Source organism: Leptosomus discolor, chromosome 5, assembly GCF_034619465.1.
Source record: "Leptosomus discolor isolate bLepDis1 chromosome 5, bLepDis1.hap2, whole genome shotgun sequence".
Classification (NCBI taxonomy): Eukaryota; Metazoa; Chordata; class Aves; order Leptosomiformes; family Leptosomidae; genus Leptosomus; species Leptosomus discolor.
The window spans coordinates 21024732-21050293 of NC_141395.1; the positions used below are offsets into that span (position 1 = coordinate 21024732).

Genomic DNA, 25562 nt, shown 5'->3' on the forward strand with positions numbered 1-25562 from the left:
GTTTTAAGTATATAGGAGAACGTCTTTCGTTTTGGATGATGATATGGGGGAAGAGGGAAAATTGGCAGTAACAAAGCTTGAAGGCCAGTGCTTCTGCTTGATCTGGTCTGTTCAGATTTGAGAGTAGTGTGCATGATCCATGACACAATAGCTGATCCCTCTGATCAATCATGCTGCCACCTGAGCCAATGCAAGACATAGCCCTTACTCCTTTTCTTCCACTTATTACAGGAGTAAACGGAGAAAGAAATGTGTAATTCTTCCTGAGAAAATGTTAAGATTCATATTTGATGTCTCCATGAGACACTTGAAGAACAGAAACCCTTTTCTTGTTCCTACTCAACGAGCTGAACATGAGTAGATAATTTACAGCGTATTTGTATTTGACTTCTCAGGTTAAGGTTACCCGTTACTAAACCTGCATAGTTTGTGGAATCTACATAAAGCCTTATATCTGCAGTAAACCATGTGTGTAAATGAGTGGCAGTAACTGATCTGGACTTTTTTGGACGATTCATATGTAGCAGCTTGAAGGGTGTCTCCATTTTTTTATTATTGTCCGTCTAATAAAGCTAGGCTAGAGCTGTTTGTGAATTACAGCTGGTGACAAGGTTAGAGTAGTTCCTAATCTGAAAAGGAAAAAAAAGCTTCTCTGGGTGAAGGATGGTTTTGTACCGCCTTCTCTTTGAGTGGACTTTGCTAAAGCACACTGAGGACTTGGATGTTCAGCTGAGGGTGGTGGTGAAGGGGTTGTCCTCTACCTCGAGGGGGCACCGCAGGAGTCTGTCCTGAAACCTGTCCTGCCTAACATCTTTATCGATCACCTGAAGGAGGTGGCAGAGTGGCTTGCATTAAGTCTGCAGACAACCACACTGCGGAGAGTAGCTGATGCCCTTAAGGGAAAAGCCCCCATTCAGAGGGACCTGGGCAGGCTGGAGGAATGGGCTGACAGGTGACGCATAAAATTCGGCAAAGACAACTGCAGAGTTGTGTACTGGGGAAGGAAGAGCCCCTTGCAATGATATGGGCTGGAGCCGACTGGCTGAGGAACGGCTGCATGCACCCCCCCGCCCCCCCATGACGTCGCTGTGGTGGCAGATATCTCCTTGCCTAGTTGGGCTCGGCTGTCCTGGCTGTGCCCCCTCCCAGCTTCTTGTGAAAGCTAACCCTGTTGTAGCCGAACCCAGGGCACCTGGGCTTGCTCAGCCTGGAGGAGCGGAGGCTGTGGGGGCACCCCGTAGAACTGTGCAGCACCTATGAGAAGCTTATGCAGAATGTAGGTGAGCTCTTCCCTGCGATGGGAGGGTGGGAGACAATGGATGTAGGTGAAAGGAGAGATGTTCCAACTGAACCTGAGGAGAAGCTTTTCACCGTGAGGACAGCCAGGCACTGGAACAGATTGCCTAGAGAGGCTGTGTAGTGTCTGCCCTTGCAGGTGCTCAAGACCTGACTGGCTAAAGCTGTGAGCAGCCTGGTCTTATATCTTGGCTGACCTTGCTTTAAGCAGAAGGTTGGACTAGAGACCTGCTGAAGTCCTTTCCAGTCGGAATTATTTAATTAATATGTGGGTTTATGGCTTTTGTGCATCAGAGATTCAGAGAGAGCTGAAGTAGCACTGCTTGTTCTTGTTCTAGAACTGAGTTCACTGGTAAGTGGAGAGTGGTAGCAGCAAGCATGTGTTCAGGCGCACTTTGTACAGTGCTGTGAAAGCTCGACTGGGCTACTTCTGGGCCTATTCTGAGTCTGTAGGGAACTGTGTTTTGCTTCATCAATTTACTAGCTCAAGTCTCTGCTAGCTCTGGGATCTGTTTGCTACTTTCCACTGCCAAATGTGTGCGTACATCCCGTATTCTGATTTGATACTTTCCGTTTTGCTGCCTCACCTCTGGTGAGTGCAGATGGCAGCCAGTACTGAGGGTTTTGAAAAGCCCAGGTTTTCTGTGAGCTTCTTGCTGAATTCAGAGTGCTAGCAAGGAGAACAAAGACTGGGATGATTTGAGACATAGGTAGATGTGAGATATCCCACTCCCTCCCCCTCCCCAACTTATTACCCTGCTTTGATTGTGTTTGAGGCTCTTGCTGTTGGCTCTTGGAGCTTGAACTCTCCAAATTTAGTGATGGGATTTTCACCTGGAATTTCTTCTATTTGGCAGCCTGCCAGTGCTTTTGTCTACTGAATAGGCTTCAGGGCATGATGCAGATACATTTATTTTAGCTTTCACTTGTTTTTCATTTCTGTGTGTTTTTTAGTTGTGGGGATTTTTTTTTTCATTTTCATTGTTTCATTCTTGAGAAAGCCACAACCTGTTTGCTCGTGTTTCTGTAGGCAATGGCAGTACTTTTCTAATGCAGTTGTCTAGGTAAGTACTTTGTAATACTTTTGTGGAGGAAAAAACCCAAAACATCCCTGACAGTTGTGACAGCAGACTTTATAAATCACAGAGAAAATAAACTAGTTCAAGTGTTTTTGTAAAGCAGAAATAAACAACAAAGATTGAATTTAAGGAGCTTGGCTCTCTGTATTTGAATCTTGTACAATTTAGTGGCGTCAAAATAGAAGCCACATCTTCTTTTTACAGTGATGCTTATGTAGGGTGGTGAAGAATCAGACCTGTAGCTCAAGAAAACGTAATAGTTCATGTAAATTAGCTGAGGAACTTCTGGGTATTTTCCTGTTTGTTACCTCAGTGAAAATTTGGAAATTCCTGTATAACAGTTTTATTTCCCCATTTTTACTAGCATCCGTTGTTTTTTGAAAGTATACTTTCATGTTTTTCTGGGAGAATGGGTTTATTGGGGTGATTACTGCAACAGATTACTACTTACTAAAGGTTTTTCAAAGGATCTGGAGTTGTGTATTTTGTATCAGAACTCATTTCTTTTCAGTCAGATTCTGATAGTAGTGGCTTTCAGATTCCTGTCCTCTGTTGTTGTTGTTGTTGTTATCTTCTATTAGTCATCAGCTTCTGCAAAACCCAAATGACAAATTTATTAACGGTCCCAAATCTCTAGATGTAAAATGGAAATCAATAAGAGTATTTACAACCAAAGATTATTTGTGTGAGAAAGTTGCAGGGTTGTGTTGTGTAAAATTTGAATACAGGGCAAAACAAGAAAACTCACCTTGCTGTTGCCCACAACTCTATCCTCACTAGCATATGTTATATGCGTAACAGGAGGCTTTTAGAATATTACGACATGCTTGCTCTAGCCTCATCTGTGATTGCTGTAAAATTCTTTCCTCCTGAGCCCACTTCTGCAGTAATGTGGTTATTCTGTACACATGTTCCCCAAAGTCTGGACTCCTACAGTATGCACAAAGCCACTCTGCTGTTCAGAAAAATCTAAAGTTTCATATAAATTCTTCTCACTCTTTTTTATCAATACATGTGCAGATTCATTGCTTCTCCAAGGGAAGGCTGAGACACACAACAGCAATCTAAAAAATCCGCTATTATACCATGAGCTCCAGTAATCCTTGTCAGTACACAGTAATTCTTTGTTATGGTGGAATGTAATATTATAACAATATTTTATAAGCTGCATGTAGATTAAGACTTGTTAATAATTAATACTCAACATTTTACATTAATCTTTGTATTTCTTTTCCTGTGGTAGCATGTTTTATTAAAAAATAAATGTTGGGCGTATCCAAATCAGTTAAATGATTACAGTAGCATTATATTGCTTTTCATTTCCTCAATGACATCCATGGAAGTGAATGTGCCTTTTTCAATAATTATACAGGTCTGTGTGTGTGTGTACACATGTGTGCATATCTTTATAGCTTGAAAAAAATTGACTGTATGTGTGTGTAGATGTAATTTGAAAAAGCATGTATGTGTGTTTGTGTACATATATATGTACAAGTGCAGTAAACGTGGCAATGGCATACAGAAGTGTTGGGTGATATTTTAAATGTAAAGCTTGTGAAAGAATGCCACAGACCTGAAGAGTGAGAAGGTACAGCGTTTTATACCTATTGTTGACTAGGGTCCCGATCATGGTAACTGAAGAAATGTATCTGTCTCTCTCCCCCTAAGGTTTAGGGATTTGTGTGAATCAGGCACTTGTTTTCTAGTAAGAGGCCTGCAAGATATATACAGGAAACAAGTTAATTCATGCCAGTCTTGTTAAGGAGATCTGATTTATGGTTGTTTCTGTGTTCCTTGAAGAAAGTTAACTATTTCACTCATGGATTGTTTGCTAGTCATTTTATGGGAGTCAGGAATGCACTTTGTTTTAAATCAGAACTTTTTTAAAACTCATGATTAGGGAGGTGACAGGTGAATTTGTTCTGGCCCAGCCTTTATCTAAGGTGCAACTGGAAAGTTTCTCTAATTTATGTCAGTTAATCTTCTGTGGATTGCTGAAGCATGTTACAGAACAAAGTTTTATGTTCAAGGTAATTCTGGGAAAGTACAGGGAACACCAGTACCTGGTTTGAAATATCTGTACCTAGTAATATGAAAGAATAAATTAAAGCTACAGAGTGAAAATATGTCTTAAGGAAACGAGCTGAAAACCAAAAAAAAGTTAATTAAAATTCTCCGTAAAACTCAATTGAAAGCTTCTGAGATTTTTTTTTTTTAAAGATCTGAATACCTACACATTCACGTTGCTTCTTTTCATATTATTCATGGTTAAGCTACTCAATTTGCTCACCCACAGTGAGGCCAGCCCAACAGTATTCCTGTGTATTATGATTATTTTCGTTTCAGCAGGATGGTCTCTGCTTAAAGGGCAAATGGTTGCAGTAAGCCAGACCTGTCAGTAATTATGAAGTGTCAAGTGGTTCCAGTAAGAGGCAGGAAGGACTCTGGTGTGTGGAGTTGGTCTGTGATTTGGCTCTGCAAGGTGGAGAGTGAAAGGCTCTTGTAGCCTTTGTTTGTCAAGAGTTTTATTTTACTGAGTTTCATGTTGTAGGGAAAGAACTCAAAATAATGTTTGGTGTGGAGCTGGACCACCTTGGGTTGGGGCAGAGGCCTGCAGATTAGAGTCTGAACAGCATATGTAAGATGCACAAACTAGCAGCAATATAGACATTTAAAGTGATTTGCCTCAGTTTAAAATGCCAGAAGTGGGATCTTGGGAGTGCTGAGAACACTGACCAAAAGTCCCTCCAGGGTATCTCAGATGTGTGATCAAAGAAATTCAGTCCCCTTAAGTGAAGGCTTGTACTGAATATTCTGGGAAGGGTCTGTCTGCTGTTGATGTAGCCAATATGTAGAGCAGGAGTAATAAATACTATTACTCCCTGCACTCTGACCAGATTATTAAAAACAATAATCATACCTGTTGTTATAAGATTATTTGTTAGATTTGGGGAACTCCTTGACTCCCTAGTTAAATTCACTGAAGCCTTTCCAGCATGAAAACCTGAGCCAGCAGACATTCTCCATTATCCTGTTGTTATGTCATGACTGACTTCAGTTTTTACAGTTTCTATGACAACCCTGATTTTTTATTGGTAAAGAATAAAGTGCTAAAAGAGTTTTTTTTTTTGGACTGCACAGTATTTTTCCATCAAAGGAGTAGAGTGAAAACATCAAGATGCTTTTTGCTAGTCAGTATTGTAGTTGAATTGCTGCCCAAGTGTGGATACCTGTTTGTGTCAGACTCCACATTAATTTTTCAGGTAGAACTGGTGAGAAAATAACACTATTAGAGTTGCCAAATAACTTTCTGGAAAATTAATGATAATTTATACTTATGATTTAAGACATTCTTGTTTTTCAAGCCATGTAGATATTTACATTCCCATGTTAACCCTTAAATAAATGTACTTATCAAGTCATGGCTCAAAACAGCACACCGGGTTGTTTTCTGAGATCCTTTGGCAAGTTTTGCAAGTCATCAGCAGAATTGTACTTGGGAACTAATGATGGAATTTTATCAGGTGGGAGTTAAAAAAAAAAAAAGGAGAGAGAGAGGAACAAGAACATGACTTGCTGGATTATAAGAAAACAGAGGTGTCAGAATGCAAAGGTGAACAATTAGTGGTTACTGGGGAAATACAGAGAGGAGCTAATAAAGAGTTGATCAGGGTTGGAAAACAGCTTGTTGACTATGTCACATATGAAGGAAAAGAGAGAAGGAGGTTCCCTGAGACAAAAAGGGTTTGACAAGCAACAGGGTGTTTTTCAGTAAGAGCAAGAAAGCAGTGGTAACAGATTTTTTACTTGGTAAATATGTCAGTTTGCAGAAAGGGCTACAGATTGGCTGGCTCATAACTGGGAAAAGAGGGAGGGCTAACGAACAGAATGAGAATGAGCCAGCTTATCAAGATCAAAGGAATCTAATGCTGCAGCAGTTTGCAAATTCTTAGTCAGTGAAAGTGACTCATCCTCTTTCACTACATTGATGTGTGCGGAACATATTTCAAAAACACATTAGAAAATTACTGGGAAATGTTGATTGGGATTCTGTAGCATTTCCACATCTGTTCTGCATTTATTAGTTAGAGAAGAGCACCTTACACTAAGAATGTATGTATAAATCCTGGTCCATACTCAGAAGTGTACACTGTCAGTGGGCCTGCAACCATCTTTTGCAGGCAAATCTGGGATCCCTAGTTCAGAATGATGCTAACGCGATGTAAGAAATTATACTTACTTGTCGTGGTGTCTGCTGGTAACTAAGCACCATGCAGCTGCTCCCTCACTCCTACCTGCCTGCCCCTCCCTCCACCCAGGGGGATTGGGGGCAGGGGGGGGAATATAACAAAAGGTTTGAGGGTTGAGTCAAGGACAGGAAGGGCTCACTCACCGGTTATGGTCACCGGCAAAAAGCTGACTTGACTTGGGGAAGCAGCATCAATTTAATTTAAACACCACCACCACTTTACCTGTCAGATCAGAGTAGGATAATAAGGAAAACAACCGCATCTTAAAAACCCCTTCCCTGCACCCCCTCCCTTCTTCCCAGGCTCAGCTCTACTCCCAGTTTCTCTACCTCCTCGCCCTCAGCGGCACAGGGGGCCAGGGAATGGAGGTTTGAAGTCAGTTTGTCATGTGTCTTTTCTGCCACTCGTTCCTCCTCAGGGGGAGGACTCCTTGCAGTCTCCCCCTGCTCCAGCGTGGGGTTCCTCCTGTGCGAGACAATCCCCCATGAAGTTCTCCAACGTGAGTCCTTCCCATGGGCCTGCAGCTGTTCACAGACTGCTCCAGCGTGGGTCCCTTCTGTGGGGTTCAGTCCTCCCAGTGATGGACTGCTCGAGTGCACACTTCCCTTGGAGTTGTGGCCTTCTTTGGGCACAGTCACCTGCTCTGCCGTGGGATCCTCAACAGGATGCAGGTGGGCATCTGCTCCACCATTGCCCTTCACAGGCTGCAGGGCCTCAGCCCACCATCTCACTGCAAGCCGCAGGGGAATCTCTGCTTCTGCGTATCTCCCCATCTCCTTCTTCACTGACCTTATGTCCACATAGTTGTTTCTCTCACATCTCCCTCCTCTTGTCTGCTCCAAAACAAGGACACTTGCCCAACAGGTTTTTCCCCTCTTAAATACGTTATCGCAGAGGCGCTGATTGGCTCAGCCTTGTCCAGAAGCGAGTCCGACTTGGAGCTGGGGGAGCGTCTAGAGGCTTCTTACAGGAGCCACCCCTGTAGCCTCCTCCCCTGCTACCAAAACCCTGCCAGACACAAAACCAGCCTGTTGCTGGTTGGCTCTTGTGAGACTTGTGAAAGATTAAACGTGATGGTTGGATTTTGTCCTTGATTTGTGATGCAGAATAAAAATGTCAGATTCACAATTGGAGTAGTATGTCATACTGAGCCTTAGCCACTAGTTTTAGACTTCTGATGGCAGTTGATGTCTCTAGATGCTGTTACAATATGCAAAATTATGTTAATAACTTTACAGTCTAATTTATAGACCTAGAATGTGAAGTTTCTTTTTTCTCACCTGTGACATGTGCATACGATTTTAGAAACAGAATCATGATGACCATGGCTCTCTTGACAAAGAGGAATGTACTTAATCCCGTACAGATCCTTTCAGAAGTTGTTTTCAGCTAAATTCTAGCTTAGATTTAAACTAGTCTTACCCAACATCCTTTTCTGGAGAAATCATAAGACTGGGATGCAGATGGGCTTTATTTTAGTGAAGACTTCCTCTATGGTCTTTGGCAAATAATATCAGAATTTTAAAATGCGTTTCTAAGGGTAAAAACATTAAGATGTCTTGGGTACTAGAAGTAGCTCTTCAGACATGAAGAAGCATTATGACAATCTGGATACCAGTGAAAGCTGTGGGTGGCCTGAAACCATTACATTAGCTTCTGTAGGGAAATCATTGATGAATCAAATCACAAAGGAGGGAAAAGTGGATTTTTCTGTTACCGGTTTGTAACTTCTAATAGCTTCATTTTTGAAAAATTTTCTTCATGCTTGCTTTCTCAAGACTGCTCTGTCCTAACTAGCTTTTATTCCTAGTGAGAGTCCCAATGGCCCTTCAGCAGCTTTCTTTGAATTTGCTTTATGTTCTCTTCCAAAGCAAATGAAGCTTCAGAAAGGCTATTACAATGTCCTTTCTCCTTATTTAGTGACGTGTTTCGTTTCTTACGTTTAGTACATATTCTGCATTTTATACTGGTTTACAGCTTTTACTACTGGTCTCTAAAGATGCTTTCAAATTTAAAGCCAAATTAGAGTTAGCACTTTCAACAGATTATATTATTGTCCTTACTGTAAACTGTATAACTGAGTACATACTATCCTCAATACGTGAGCCATTGGATTACTGTTTTCTCTGTGCTGAATGCTGCTCTGCTCTTCTTTGCTCACAGAAGCAATCAATTAGGAGTGGGCACGACTGAAGGACATAAAGGCGCAGTGTCTCCTGGTAGTGAATGTTCTTTTAGAGGTTCCTTCCATCCAGTGGCTTGTTCCTGCTCAAAGGTTTTTTTCCCTATCAGTTGATACAGCTTCTAAATCTGTTGTGTGGCCATGCTGTAAGAGATCTTAAGTCTGTAGCAGTGAGCTGGGAACAGCCTTCTGTGTGGCTTTTGTTTTTTTTTGTTTTGGTTGGTGGTTGTTGTTTGGGTTTGTTTTTTTAATAGACTAGCAGTTGTGCTTGGAAAGCAGAATTAACAAGCAGATGAACTTAGGAGTTTTATCTTTTCTCGGTGCTTCATGATGAACTGTTTTAATGCTTACAAGAAAGATATCTGTGTTTTCAGTATTATCATCCTTCAGTGATCAAGAGTTTTGTATTCTGTTTTTTATTATGTCATTTGTATTGTCTAGGGCTTTCTGGGCCTGTTGGCCTGTATCTGCATATAGAAAACACAGACAGACTTCTTCAGATAATTACAGTCTTAGAGACAGCAAACATACAGAGTGAATGTGGAACTGTAAGGAGGAATGGATCCATGGAAATTACTGACCTGTGAGCAAAAAATTAAAGAACTTTGATTGAAACATTAGGGAAAAATAAAAGTATTCTGCCTGCTGGAGGCTGTATTGGCTTCTTGGTTTCTTCTTCCTATGTAGACCAGCTTCATCTCCCACATGTATTAGAGTCTTGCTGTTTGCTGAGACATCGTGATGCTCTTGGCAATCCACTGATGTGCACCAAGCACGAAGTGTATTGAAGATCCTGATCCCTACAGGAATATAAAGAAACCAAGTATCAGTGTGTATGTGTGTGTGTCCCCCAAATACCATAGTGACATTTTCAGCACCTCCTGTTAGGAGAATATATACAAACTATTACTTCTTTGGAATTTGCCAATTCAGTGAAGTAAAAGCAGTTACACAGATTCTTTGATTTTTGCTAAAGCTCTGATGGAAACCAGACAGCTTTCTTGAACTTCCTCTGTTCCATGGCAGCTTGTCTGTTTGGCTTCCCAGCAGTCTTGCTGCGGTGTCTTGTGTTTATCTGCCAGTGGTTTTGAACTTGCAAGAGTTTAAAGCAAGTGAGGGGACATGATTCTTCATCGATGCTATTCAACACTGTTATCATTCTTCTGTTCACTAAATATGTGGCATTTTTGGTGTTTTGATTGTGTGTGTGCATACTGATGCTACTCTACTGCAATGTACTTGTAGCACTAATAGCATTAAGGCATGTGGGTAGCATCCAGACCTTGAAGCTTGTATTTCAGAGTTCTCATAATACCTGTAAAAAGAAAAAAAAAAAAAAGGCTAAGTAGCTGGTTTAGTCTGAGCTAACGTAATAGTGAAATGACTCAGTTCTAAAGGTTAAAACCAGTTAGCAGTTGTCAAGGACATTGACTTGTCCTGTTATTCCCAGTTCACTATTAAATCCAAGTAGAGTCTTTTTGTAATGTGTAGTCATCTGTATTTTAATTAATTCATCATCAACTACGTATGCCCCAGAGTAATAGTGGTGAGAAAGGGATTTTCACCATCAGACTGACTAAAGACTATACCAGTTCCTCCCAAATGAGGCTTTCACTGTTATTATCCATGGCTCCAGCCTTGTAACGTGGCTGGGTTTCACCATGTGCTTGTGTGCAAAATAATAATAATATGCCAGCCCATTAATTCCCACTTCCAATGAATGTACTGAATACACCATCACAGAACTCACTGTGTGCTTATCAGACAGCTTAACCTAATGCGAGTGCTTTCTGAACTTCTGCATTACTGATGTTAAGTGGATTGCTCTGCATAAATATTTTTCTTATTTGCAACTTCTTGTAAAGTTGATCGTCTCCATTTGAGAGACTCCAGGCTTGAGATGCAAAGTGTAGATTTTTAGTGCTGACAATTAGTTTTTGTGTGTTTCCAGCTGGTTAGCCAAGTAGTTTATTTACAGAAGGATATTAGGGGATACTTTCGAAAATGTTAAAGCAGGAGTTATGTTTGAAAGTAAATTAATGGCAATTCCAAGCACTTCTTTAGTGCTTTCTTATTTTAACTGAGGCATGGCTGTATTTGTACATCACCCCCGCTAGCAAAGAAAGCAGCCATAGGCAGTGGTCATTTCCAGAGCTATAGTTCAGCAGTGGTTACTATGGAAACTGTAGGTGACCTACATTTTACCAAAAGTGATAAAGTTTCTGTGATTTTATTTTTTTTTAAATGAAGCACGTCTATGGATTTCTTCTACTGTTTTTCATCTTTTACACATTGTTTTACTCAAGTAGTATTCTTAGTTTTGAGTGATTAATATGGAATGGACACAAAAATCTTGGAGCAGAGATACCATTTCACTGTTACACTACCATTTAAAATTAGTAGCAATTGTTACCTTTGCTGTCATGTCTAATTATGTTCTTAGGGAGAAGGTAACACAATTTAATTAATTACATTGTGTATTATAATAACGTATTATTTATATAGCTACCAGTGTATGGTCTAGTATTGCAGTGGAAAGGCTCATTACAAGTCAGTAGGCTACTGTGTGAATAAAGTAGCTCAAACTATTGGACTTTGAGTAAGCATCAGAAATGCTTTTAGCTTTAGTAAATTGAGCTTGTCGTTGCCTTTAAGGAAGTGAGAATTTTCTCAAAAATTGAGAATATACTGCAAACATTGTTAGAGAAGAGAGCAGCAAGAAGAGAGGACAATGCGTGACATTTGAAATAAAGCTTGAGTTGGCATTTTAAATACACATTTCTCACAATGGGATTAACACAGAAGAGTAAGTGTTGGGCTAGAGCACATGCTAATGAAGTCATTAAATGTTGTGATTTGTCTAGAACTTTGGCTTGCAGATGAGCCAGGCCTGGATTTTCAGAAAATTTTGTTAAAACAGGTTCTCGGAGAAAGGATTTACATTTAGTGTTTTTTGTTTTGGTGGCTTTGTTGGTATTAAGATAAAAACCCTGTTCTACTTTGAATTGTTTATTGTGCTTTGTAGTGTGAGGTATTCTTTAGTTTCAGAGACATTAAGGACAGAGAAAAGCTAAAATATAGACTTGTTTGGGACCAAATATATTTTCCATCATTACTTTATGGACCACCTGCTAATGACCAAAACAGTCTCTCATAGCCATCAGAATCTATCATGGCATTTGGTGAGACTACTAGAGGCTGAGGTGGGACTACACAGATCCATGACTGCCCATATTTTGCAGACAAAGCTGCATCCTGCAGCTGATAATGGAACTACCTACTGTATTTTCCACTTTCTCTTTTCTGCCCATGCGTCTTTTGTAGCCTTGTGTATTGCTCTGAAGTTCATACAGCCTCCTCAGTTTGATCTATATTGCATGGCATGCTATGCTCCGTCACTTCAGTTGTGTGTTACTAGATTAGCTACCAACTCATTTGTTTGCATACCTCAAAAATTAAAACATTTTTTGTTTGTTACCTTCTTTCTTGGTCCAGAAAGCTCGAGTTGTGTGCACTGTGTCCATCTGCCTACACTGTGGTACAGGCAAACAGCAGCAGTAGTATTGGCAAGAAATAGTAATTACTTGTGTAAAAGAGCCAGTGCTAAATGCTTTTGGGAGTTGATCTAGTTTGCCTCTATGATTCAGACTTTAATTATCACCTAAACTTCCTGTATCATGATCAAAAACTTTGTTTTCCCAAATTATTTTGATCCTAAAATAGAGAATGCCTTAAATGGAGAATGATGCAGTACCAAGCGTTGCACCACTGATGCTCAAGATCATAGCAAAGACAGCATGTAGGAGTTGTATTCCCAGAGAGTCATGGCCTGTGCTGAAGGAGGATGTGAAGATCGCCAGAGGTCTAACTGGAGTCTGTACCAAAGCTTCTTCGTAATCATGTCATTATGAACTAGCTGTGAGCACAAAATACCTTCCAGGCACATTTGAAGTGTCTCTCTACTGCTTCTGGCCATAAGCCTGCATCCAGCTGAGCTGAATGTTCAGTGCCACAGAAGACAGTGAAAAATGATCAGTCAAACAGTAGAAACTAGGTTCTACATTCAGAAATGTTGAAATGAATATTCCTTTCTGATCTTCTGCAAGTTGAGCTGAAATACTGAACCGAGATAAGGTTCTGGTGTTGTTTTAAAGCAGGATCACAAATGGTCGGGTCTGGAATGGAAAGTGATACAAACAGGCATCTGTAACGGCAAGCAAGAACTGTCACTGGCTTGTGCCACCAGTCCCTTCTCCCTTTACCACAGCCATGTCCACAAGTGTCCAGTATGGATCAAATATTTTTTTCAGAAATGTTATATCCAAAAACATCTTTTAGAAAGATAGCAAACCTTTAAAGGACTTCAACAGATGGCAAGTCTGTCACCTGTCTTGGTAAGCGGGATTAATGTTTAATTGTCCTTGCAGTTACTGAATTTTGTTCTGTTAGGTGAAATACAGGGAGGTTTTCAAACTCCCTGTTGTGTCAGAGCAGAAGTAGCTCATGTGTACCAGAAACCAAATGTGCATACTGGCTGTGTACTCAAAATATGATCATTTGTCTGTCAAAAGTCAGGTCTGCTCTTCTGAAATATAAAATATTTTTAAGTTAGTCAATAATTGTTTGCAATAATTAAATATTTTGGTAAAATAACTTCTGTGACTTACTCACACATGTGACTCACATGCTGTTCTGACTTCCCCCCCCCCCCAATATGGTAACTGGTTTCATTGCAAACAAACTGAATTTTCTGCTTATTCTGAGTGTGCGTAAAGCATCACTGATACTTTGACAGAAATTCTAAAAGTTTGCTGGTATAATTTTAACAGTAATGAGACATGAATTTCATTTTTTTAAGGAATGATTAAGGAAATGTCTACAGACCGAAAACATGATTTCAGAGGTCTAAAAATCTCCTGAGAGACACTGGCGTTCTTTGAGATCACAAGGTCAGTAGTACAGTAGCAGTTATTCACATGCGTATATCTAGACGATTACGCAGGCCCAATTTCAATTTTGTACCATCTGATGGGTGCAAAACATGATGTTAATTTTAGATCTCTGCAGAGATTTATTAGGAGTTTTGGAACAACATTAATAAAAAATTCCAGTTTCCAGCTGCAACTTTATGTTTAAAAATGCTTAAAATTCATGCTAAAAGCTATTGGATTAGCATACATCAGCAGCTTCCAACGTAATTAGATTTATACAGGAAAAATGTTCCTAACTTGTTGCCTGTGTTTGTAAATGAATTAATTATTGCGTGTTTACATCTTTCTTCACTTGCTTGCAAAAGTATAAGCAGTTTAATATTTTGGAAAAGGAAACATAAAGTTATCTTACAAGGTACTTTCAAAGCTTGTATTTTAATTTGTCATATCATGATGTGATTTATTTTTTCCGAAGACTGGAAGTAATGGATGTGATTTATTCAGCCACAAAGAGCTAGCCAACACATCTCAAGTACTAAATGTGTTCATAGAACTGTGTGTAATCAGCATAATATTTTAATAATGTCACAAAGTAATTTAAAATGCTTGATAAATAGCAAGAAAATGATGATAGGATCTTCTCTTGGATAACGTGTTCATAATTTGTTGTAAGCATTGCTTGGATACTGGAAAATGTGTGTAATTGTTATCTTTTTAGTTGTTTGTTGTTAGATTGTTATTTTTAAATGCTACATGTAGTGATGAAGGAAAAATCAGAAAGCACGAGTGTAACTCTTATCCTGAAGGGTCTGTTTGGATTATGAGTTAACCATGATATGAAAGCAGACATTAAACCTGGCTTTTCATGAGTGACTGTGGGTCTAAATGTAGTAGCATGCTGCTTATGTACAGCATCATATGGACATGCACATGTCCATGACCATAGAGTCACTGATCTCCTCTTCCTGTTTTCCTTGTTGAGTATTTCTGTAGCCTGACACAAATTAACTTTTTATATTATTTCTTTTTACCTTACCTGGATTATCCTTATTGCACATTACTGAAGGCAGTTGGCAATCGATTCTCTTTCAGTAGCTTAAGCCATGTATTATGTTGTGTCTGATTTTGATTATCTGATGAGTTTCTACAGTGAAGAGGAGGACACACCCTGCTTAATAAAGATTCACTTGACCCAACTTTAGCGCATAAACGAAGATGAATTTATTAGAATTTTTGCATAATAATCATTTAAGAAAAAATAACACTTTCAATGTTGAAGTATTTGTGATGTGAAGTGTGGTTCTCTTGTTTGTGTGTTTAGCATGCAGTAAGGTGGAACTATAATGAACACCCCCGCCTCCCCCCCCCCCCCCTCCCCGAAAGCAGTCAGTACTGGTGTCTTAAGAGGTGCCCCATTAAGTTAGACTGGTAAATGCTGCAGGAAGACTTTCCAAATGATCCTTGGTGTTACTGCTGTTCCACTGCTGGGTGCAATTAAAAATGTGATTTAGAATGATAATAGACCAATATTCCTTCAGTGGCTGCATCAGAGACAGAGGGAGCTTGTGGGGGAATTTACAAGTTCCAAGTAATTTACATTAAGGCAAACTGAATAGCTTACTGTTAATTTGTGCCTTCTCTAAATAGATAGGATATATATGTAAAGTTTTGGGAAAACCTTCAGAAGCATGTTGTGTCTGTTTTGCAGTATAATAACTTAGAACTGTTTTCTTGCAACGTAGATCTTGCAACATAAGGCTTAATCATACAGTCATTATTGAAGAAAAACTTTTGAAAATAAGGCTTAGTATCTACTTGATAATGCTGAGTGTGTAACTTTCTTTTAAGGGTTCTGGGTTTTTTTTTCCCCCCTCCCCTCCCTTTTTTCTTTTTCTTTTTTTCCCTGCACTTAACTTCATTAACTCCTAATGAGTTTTAGAGATCAGAGGAGCCTTGGCCAGGACTCACTAGCAGCAACACGTCTGTGAAGAGTTTTGGCAATTAATAATGTGCAAACATATAGAATCCTTCACATCATTCCTAAGTTCTGCTCTGTCAACAAACTGTAACATAATTTTATGTTAAAATTCATTGTAATTCAAATCTTTAATATTTACATAAAAGGAAAAATGTATTTGGATGGCATGATTTGGGCATCTAAGCCTCATTTTTAATAGAATAAAGGCTTATCATTCAGTTGTGTACTTCTGTCAAGTTTCTGTAAAATAGCTTGTGTCATGTTGTTCAACCTATTTTTGCTAAGAGCGGTATTTTAGAGTTCAAAGGTACTGCAGAGGAACCAGTGTCTAACATAACCTGTTTACTACATAATATTTGCCCTAATCTTGTTTATCATATTTTAGCATTTATTGTTTTGTTGGAAATGGAAATAAGAAAAAAAAAATCCTGCAAAGTAACCTAGACTAAATGCAAACAGTGGACTTGTTTGTGGAATGCAGTTGCTCATGATAGGTGTGCCCCATGCTACCATTTTATGTGGAAAATCTGTGTTGCAGACTTGGTGAATTGAACTTTTGGAGTCACTTGCTAAACGTTCACAAAGAAGAAAGATTGTTATCTGCTTTTGTACAGGTGATATCCAGGAGAGCCTTTCCCTCACTACCAAAACTGTGGATAAAGAAAAGGACCTTAAGCAGCCCCCATAGCAGAGACCCCTATTCTTGTAGCAGTCTGGACTTGTAGTCCTCCTGCCTGCTAGTAATGTACAGCCACTGGGTGTAGGAGTTTGTGTTCTCATTCATTGCCATGAATACATTTAGGTAAGAAGACAGCTTTCTCCCTCCTGTTTTTCTAATTCTCACAATAATGCATATAAGGTGAGAGCATGTGATTATTGACTTACCATGTGATTTGATAAGAATGTTAGACTTGTTTAAAAATTGCCTTTTTAATAGACAAAATGCTTCATTTTTTTTCAGTAAACATGAAAACATGCATCGGACTTCTGGAATTAACTTCTCGGATGCCTAAATGTTACCAAACTTGCAAAACTTGTTGATACAATTGTACATAAAATTCTGGGGCATCATCAGACACTAGGAGACCTTTACTGCCTACTGCTAATTCCTGGTTATAGCTGCTGTGATAATCCTGCAGTGCGAAGCCAAGCTTTTGTCATATCGTTCTTATTTGAGATGTGGAGGAAGGATAAGAGTTCCCACCCCCTCCCTGCTTCTCCCTCTGATACTTGGTATTAGGCTTTTGGACTATGTAAGAGATCAGTTGAAAGGAGTTTCCTTTTCCAGGCTTTATTTAGTAAAAAAGTAACCCATCTAATAAATGAGATTATAGCATAAATAAATAACATGATAACAGAAGTGTTATCTGGGTTTTTTCTCTTTGCCCTTCCTTTTGTGAAGGGGAATTTCATTCTACCTGCTTTTTAAATGGCAGGTTAACTGCTGTAGTTAATTCATAGGTGTATGTAAGAACATTTCAGAACAAGGACAAGCTGGGAAAATTATCAATTTAAGCTCAGATAGGTGGGATCTGCACAGAATTACAATGAAAAGTTTTCGCAAAGGCTTTTGTGTTAAACAGTTTAAAGTATCTTTAGAAGTGCTTATTCTGCAGTTGTTTTGTGACAGACTACAGTCTGCCAGTTCAAGTGTCTTGTCCCTTCTGTGCCTTCTTCCTCAGGCAGTAACCTATCTTTTCCATGCTTTGTGGACACCCTCTCTACACCTCCCTTCCCATACAGTGTCATAACAGCTTCCACTTAATTTCTTCCTGTGATTCAGCCTTCCTCAGAATTATCCACAGTCATCACAGCCTCAAAAGAGCAAGTGTGTTAAGGTATACGTTTTGATACATCAAGCAAAGCCGCTTTTCTATTTTTAGAGTGGTTTCCCCTCTCTGTATCTTACTGGATTTGAATTTCTCTTTCAGTTACAAGACAGACAGATGATAGAAATTTCTGCATACCTGTAAGATGACAAATACAATTTTGATGAAACAAGTTTTCTTTCTACCGTTCATAGGAGGGAGGAATTGCTATCTGATAACAATTCTGCTTTTGACTTTTAAAATTTTTTTTTCATGCCCAAACACTGGGTTTCTGTCCACCATATCTCCACACACCAGTCTCCAGCTAATAACAAAGGAAAAAAACCAAACCCATAACAAAACAAAAACCATCTACAACTCTTGAAATGATTCTGTGTTTACAAGGTCTGAATGGTGTTCGGGATGAAAAAAGTACATATTCAAATCTCAATCCATTGACCTAAATGGGAGGAGCAGAGACACAGAATAAATCACTGATCTAATTGTGCTGGAACAGCTGCCCAGATAGAGCAACTATGAAACTGCAGTAGAAACCTGATTAAGCTGGTTTTTTAACCGTCGTGTCATCTAAGTTAGCCCTATGTGCTGTGTCACAGTATCTGGATCCAGTGGCTGCTTTAAGACATTTTAGCTGATGGGGATAAACCCCAGTGAGAGTTACTGCACGAATGCAGTATATACATCCTCTTCAGTGGTGCTGGCTTGGTGTGAGCGTGTGTATTCACTTAGCACAGGGAGACATGTGACGTGCAGAGATTTACCAAAGGCTATAAATTTCTGAAGGGGATGATCCCTGCTATCACAAATGCAAGTTTTCCCATGCCAGGATCTATAAAACTGCAGGACAACTGAACAGAGGATATTTCAGGAACAAATGGCATAGTCTTATTTTTTAAAAGGACATAATTTAATTTTATGTGATGGTGCCTGCATTTTAATGCATACCATAATAAAGCCTGAACCCTTTGGCTGAGGTCAACCTATCTACTAGTGTCTCCTTTTAGGAGTAGTTAAGCATAAAAGAAAAATTCTTCTTTTCTCTTAAACATTTTCCAGTGGCTCAGTACAAGAGTTTTTAATCAGAAATCACAATATGTGGGAACTTGGAAGATTGATGTGACTATACATTCCCTTATAGCACTTTTCTCCCTGGAAATCAGAAATATAGAATAAAAAAGTAAGATGGCATGTGTCCTATGTTCTAACTCGAGAACAACTGCTGTAGAATTTCTTTTGTAGTACTAGGGGCTTGTATTGTTAAGTTCTGGGGCTGTGGTTTTCTTTCGGAGAGTTTTGCTGATCCCAGCATTGGCAAAAAAAAATAATTATTTGCCTGGGATGGCAAAACCGGATATTTAGAGAGCAAAATTAATTTATACATTTTGTATTATGTAAGCTATAAAAATGCATGAGTTGTCCATTTCAGGACTGGGAGGCAGTTTAAAAATCTTAAGTAGTTCCACTGGAGGAGGTGTGCATTATGTAAAGAATAAGAACTTTCATAGTGTCTCTACCCTTTGGTCTGTAAAGATATAGATTTTGTTGATAATATGATGTAGTGTTTGAAATGTGATACAGAGACTTCAGAGACTTTTATTGTAGGCTCTAGCGTTTCCTTCCTTTGGGAATTTGAAGAATTCATTAAATAAATCTGGCCAGGGGAGATTAAAGCCCTCATTCAGCAAGGTGCTTAATGAGAATAACTGTGCTGGGACCACTGTTTTTTAATATCTGTTCTCACTCAAATGGGACCTTAAAAATCCAACCATCCTAAATTACAGCAGAATAAGTGATTCAGGATGCTGATGAACAACCTCAAAAAAGCATATTATTCACACTTACATGTTTTAACAATCTGTTTCTCCCCACCTCTGTTTCTTCATCATCATCCCTATTATTGTTTTTGACTGTTTGAAAAGCATTATAATTCAGTGGTGCAGTTTAGTACTGAAGTAAGTCCTAGATACATTCTTGTTGTTTCTAATCCATCAAGAGTACCCACCAGCTCCTATTTTTCTTTTTAGCAGTCTAATGAGGTCAGAAAGGTCAGAAGAAACTAGCAAGAAAGGTCAGAATGGCTTAGACATGGGTCCTTTTCTGTAGGCTGATATAAAGCATGCTGGGAATGGATCAGGCTATCCTGTTTGGACTGTGCAGAGAAATAATGACATGACCAACTTGACAAGTAATCTTCATTATCCTTTCCCACAGAATGTATTTCCACAACTAGAGCAATTAGTAGGGATTATCTTTGAGAAGAGAAATAAATGGCTTTTAACCGCTTTGTGTGTACTAGGATAATGCTAGATGGTTTAAATTTTTCCTAGCTGAAGAATTTTTTTTTTGTAAATTCAGGTGACACGGTATCACCCTGTATCAGAAGAAACAGTACTTTCCCAACTACTTACTGCTGTTATTTAGAAATAGAATTGTCAAGTTCATACCGGGCTTAAATTTTCAGACTTGCCACTATAATTTTGCTTTTATTTTTTTTTTTTTTACTTTGTTATTGTCGGAAGTGCAACATAACTCCTGATTTATTTTCTTCCACTAATTATTTTAACTTGTTCATTGACACAGACTCTCTCTAACTGGTAGTCTTGAAGCATACCTTTTACTTTTAATCACTAAGAGTGCAATTGTGGGATAAGTAACAATAAGATGTTGTTTGATTTTATTTTTTTTAAATATAGAGAAGCTAGGCATGGAAAAGTTAAAACTGTTCAAGGTCTCACAAAATTACTCATTAAAAATGGTTTTCAGGGTTTTAACTATGGAAACTGATTTCGGATCTCTGCTGCTAGTCCAATGCTAGCAGTTAGACAGGGTCTCCATTTGACAATCCAGAGAAAAATTTTGAAATACAGTCATTAGTTAAAGCATTAATAAACACCTGTATAGTGAAAGTAACAGTTGTGTAGCAATTAAGTGCCTGGTAGTTTCTTTGTAATATATCTTAATAAGAACACATGCTATTTGTTGCTAGTTTTTGTTCCTGCTGTTGTATGCAATCGAGCTATGGCTTAAGAATCCTGTTACCCACTGTCTAGTAAAAATTCCCCTGCATTGTATTTGACATTTAATGTATATGTGGGCCTCTGAATTTTTGGCTTTGTTTTCTGAAGATCTGGCTTTGGCTGATGACTGGGTGTTGGACGGAGTGTTGCAGTGCCCCTGCCGCTAGCATAGTCACCTTGTTTGTGTGCTTAGATTGAACAAAACACTGGATGTGTGGACAGGCAGGAATTTTCACTTCAGTTCTGGTTCAGGCTAGATTTGACTCAGCTATCAGCCTGTCTAGTATTTTGGGTTTTGGCTTTCTCCACCCTCATCCATAGTAGTCTGAGGTCATTGGTGTATTTCCACCAAATTCTCTGACTTTTGTATAGCAAAGTGATACCTTTCGTATCTTCTGCTTTTTGCTCAGAGTACGTTACACTTTATAAATTTTGCCTCTCATTTTTTTTGAGAGGGTTTGGATGCAAGGGAAATGCTTTTTATTACTTTTTCTTTTTTAATGGATAGAATTACATTCTAGCATAAGTTGGTAGTCAGTGTCACAGTATGGTATTTCTGGTATTCTCATTCATTTACTTTATAATTCAGTTACTTCAGGACCCACGTGCCTTATTTTCTGCATATAGACACTAGATACAAATGTGTTTCCTAGATCTTAAAATAAATTTCAGCTTCATCTTCCACAGCTCATCTTCAAGGCTTCACTGTATTTCATCTTCTGAAATGTTGGCTTGCCTGTGCTTTTTTCCACTCTTGGTTCTTCTGTTCCTCTAATTGCTACTCAGTTTATTTCTGAAAAGGCGCTTCGTTTTTTTTTCATTTCATATCCCGCAACTTTCTATACAGTTATATTTTTAGTGGCTTTTTAATTTCTATCTGTAGTTTTTCTGGCTAATCTGGAAAAAAAACCCAGCTCATTTATGATGTCTATGCTAACAATAGATGTATCCCTCTCAGGCTTTTACTGTAAGGTTGTTTTCCAGAAGCAGTTTGTCTCTCCTCCAAGATAGTTAACTAAACTCAGCTGTGAAGCAAAAAAAATCTTACGCACACTCTTTAGCATTTTCCATCTCAAGTATCACAAAATCCTGGCCTTAAAAAATGCATTCTTACTGTGTTCTCATGTATGTCTAACGCTGCTTCAAAAGTGATGTTACTTTGACCTGCTGATGCATCTCTTTGTATCTCCTTTAGCATCACACTTTTTCTACTGTCATAAATACGTATTTGCCTCTGCATCTTGAAATAGAGGCAAGTTCTTCTTGGTCTTTTCCTCTCCACTTACCTGTCAGGGTTCGTTAGTACTGGTAACTTTTAAGATTTTCAACTCCCATACTGTTTCTAATGTTTTGGAGAATTCCTGCAAATGTATTTCATTGGTTTTTAAATTATTTTCTGAAAATCACCTTTGTCATACCTATAAAACTTTCAGGTGGCATGTAAAAATAACTGTAATGAGATGACAAGTGGTATCTCTTTATTTTCTCTGCAATCCAAGGTCTTTGAATCCACCTTTGTTTCCTGCTTGATATTTAAGATATTTAGCTTCTAAGCTATATATCAGAGAACCTTTTAAGGCTATATATCAGGTTATATATAGCTTTTAATGCTGTTAATGCTGTCATTATTGTGGTAAAACCAGGTGAGGTTTGTGGGGAAATGATTTTTTTATTAGATTAATTTCTACAGTTAGAAAAATAGTCAGGCTTTTGTGTGTATGACCCCTTTCTCATGTTCTCAAAGGGTTCAGTTTTCCTAGTCATCTCAGCTTTTCTGCTGAAAGATAATGCTTTTCTCCGCAGACTCTGCCTATGTCATTGCTTGACATACTGAATGTCACAACAAGGCTAGCAATTGTTGATCCGGGTCTGTTCCAGCATGATGGTGAATGTGATTTTTCAGAGAGTTGCTTCTAACTTCAGGAAAAGAGTAAGACGATCAGCACAGAGTATGTACTAATTTGCTGTTCTAAGTATGTTACATGCTAAATATGACAACTTTTCAGGAATTCTCACAGTACTGTAGATACTAAGAAAACTGCAGGATACACAATGGACAGTTACGCACTCATTGCCTTTGTAAATGATGTGAAATATGTCTTCTGCATGTGAATGGTGCCACTCCTGTCTCTCAATCCAAGATATCTACGGCAGTGAGAATGTCTTTTTTTCTGGAAAAGTAGAACAGTTGGCCCTTGCAAATCTTTATACTTCTTGCAGTCATGAATGGCTGAAATCTGCATTTACGATCCTGTATCCTGGAGACTTACATAACCATTACTGACAGTGGACTTAGGGCAGAAGGAGAGCAATTCCAGGTAGGCAGCTAGAGCACTGGTAGGGTCACTGAAATCTGCCCACCCCAGAAGGTGGAACGAGACAGGCAAGGACCGTGACTTCCTGCTCTTCAGTCACAAAACTGGTGAGTTCCTTTATGAGCTTGGAGCTGTCGATCTGGTAAAAGTTTGTTAACAGCAAACGACAGCTTGTGCAGTCAGGTTGCACCTTTGCTGTCAAAACAGACAGGTTGACTAACGCTTTTTCTAAATATCATAGAATCATAGAATAGTTTGGGTTGGAAGGGAGCTTTAAAGGTCATCTAGTCCAACCCCCAAATATCTGCAAGACTAGTATTATCTCCATTTCTTATAGCAGAAATAAAGAGGGTCTTTATGTTCCTAAAAGGAAAAATATTGTGACAGAGACAATATTATTCTCAGTGCTTAAAGATGCCAGGCCAAAGGGGTAAACCTGGTTGAGAAACCACATTCATTGCAGGGATGCCAAAAATCACACTGAGGTAGTAATCCCTTCTTTTCTGCAACATAGGAAACTGTCGGATGATGCAACTTCCTATCAGGTGGTACCAGTGGTCCCTACAGTCCAAGTTTTGTCTGTGCCATAAATTGGTGAGCCTTATTCAGAGTATTTGACTATAATCGTCATTGGAAGTCTTATTTTTTTTAATCTATTAACTGGAAAAGATGTTGAATAATGATACAAAAAATTTTAAAAAAATTAAAAAAAAAAGGACTTTCCTCCACTGAAAGTGCACCAACACAAGAGGCTGAAAAAACCCACAGTCTTTAGGAACTGTGGCCTGACATACTCAACCTGTGGCTATTGTACTTCTGTCTGGGTGATAAGTATATCTACTTAATGAACTAGAACTGGAACTGGAACATTAGGTCCTGCAGCTGGTAGGTATCAGTCAGTTTAATTAAAAAAATAAATCATGAAGGTTTCTGAAATGCTGAAATCTTGAAAGACATTTGGGCTATACAAATGCACTAATAAAAATCTTTATCTAGTCTTGATGCCTTTTAGGTAGGACTCATGGATAAAACAGTCACTTGATAACCACTTCTACAAAAGAACTTCCAAACTTGAGCATGTTGCAGAAATGTCGATCCTTGCACAGTTTCAGGGCATGTGACTACTGTAGTTACCCTTTGTACTCTCAGAAGGTTAGAACAAAAACACAGCATGTCTTTGAATACCAGTTGAAAACTGTAATCAAATTGTCAATCAGCAGACCTTTTTGATTGTTGAAGTCATGGATTTAGTACCAGTGCATCCTAGAACTGTCCACTGATTTGCTAATATGAATGTTGTTGTTTAAATATTGCTAATTGATACTCTTCCTATATGAAAGAAATTGCAGTCAGTGTTACTTAGAAAGCTTATTTCTGAATTGGAGGGGCTTACTTTCTGAAGCTGTAGAACATTAGAAAGACATAGTAAAAAGTTTGCTCTAAGAGTATAGTGGTTCAGGTTTTAACTTGATGAAAATCTTGTGTATATGCGATGAAATTTATTTTGCATGCGAAAATGTGTAAGATTTTTCATTTAATTTCTTTAACACTGGTATCAGGGGAAGTGGTGTGTTCTGCTGGTAGAGAAGACTCAACATAAGCAATAGAATTCCCAGTGCTGTGCTGACATTATCAGTGATGCTGGTACACAAACAAAGTAGTACATAAAAGTTATTTTGAAGCTCTGCTGGATACACATAAGGGAAAGAAGTCAATGCTGGCCAAATGGAAATGGATAGAATTATTAAAGGACAATTGGTTTCCAGGCTCTAAAGGTTATTTGAAACAGTGAAAAGTTACCCTGCAACTTAGAGTTCAGTGACCTTTTAAGCTTTAAATGAGAGATCTAAGGTGGTATGTGGGATGTACAAAGGTGGGAAGAAGTGTTTCAGTGAATCCACTTCCTGTGGAATGAGATCCTAAACTGATGTTTAGCAATTCAAGGCAGACACCTTATTTTAGAATTTAGGTGTCTTCTTGTCTATAAGATAAGAAGTCCACTATGTATTTTATTCTTAGTGGATTGAAAATGTCTTGTGTTGTAAGTTGGGATGCTTCATAAACTACTAACTGGTATAAAATGTAAAAAATCATTTACGTTGCTGCTTAGATCAGTCTGTGGGTCTGTTACAGTTTTATTTCTGTCTTTGCTTGAATTCATCTTCCAAGGAAGATAAAACCAAAGAGCTTGTCTGCTCAGCTATGGAAATTGTGAAGTGAGAAATGAGGCAATGTTGCTGGTTTAGCAACAGTGGTACTTTAGAAAGTTCTGTTGATGACAAGCCCAGTAAGGAAGGATGGTCTGCTTCCTTCTGACTGGATTTTACTGCCGTTTCAACTGCGTTGACTCGGTTACTAACTTCTTTTTGGTTTACTGTGGTATAAGGGGGACTAGAAGATCCAAATAGTTGGAGAAAAACAGAAAATACTAGCTATCATGCCTCAAATAGCTCTTAATTTTATTTGGTTTTAAACATTTTGCTGGTCAGTGGCCAAGTGAAGTTTCTAAGGTGGAAAATGATACTATGAGAAACGGTGTGCTTGGTAACCAAGCAAGAGAAAAGGGATGGAGCAGGGAGTATGTCAGTTAATTAAAAACAAAAAAGCACCGTTGCTTATTCTCTTTATGTCTTGCAATTTCTAACCACACCAAGCGTAGCTCTGTGTAGTTCTGCGTTACTCCCA

At 38.7% G+C, this 25562-nt stretch overlaps 1 protein-coding gene across 1 annotated transcript in view; it reads left to right on the top strand.

Annotated features, from left to right (window-relative positions):
• CSRNP3 (cysteine and serine rich nuclear protein 3) overlaps window positions 1–25562 on the top strand; it is an 84696-nt gene that overhangs the window by 13968 nt on the left and 45166 nt on the right. The window lies entirely within an intron of this gene.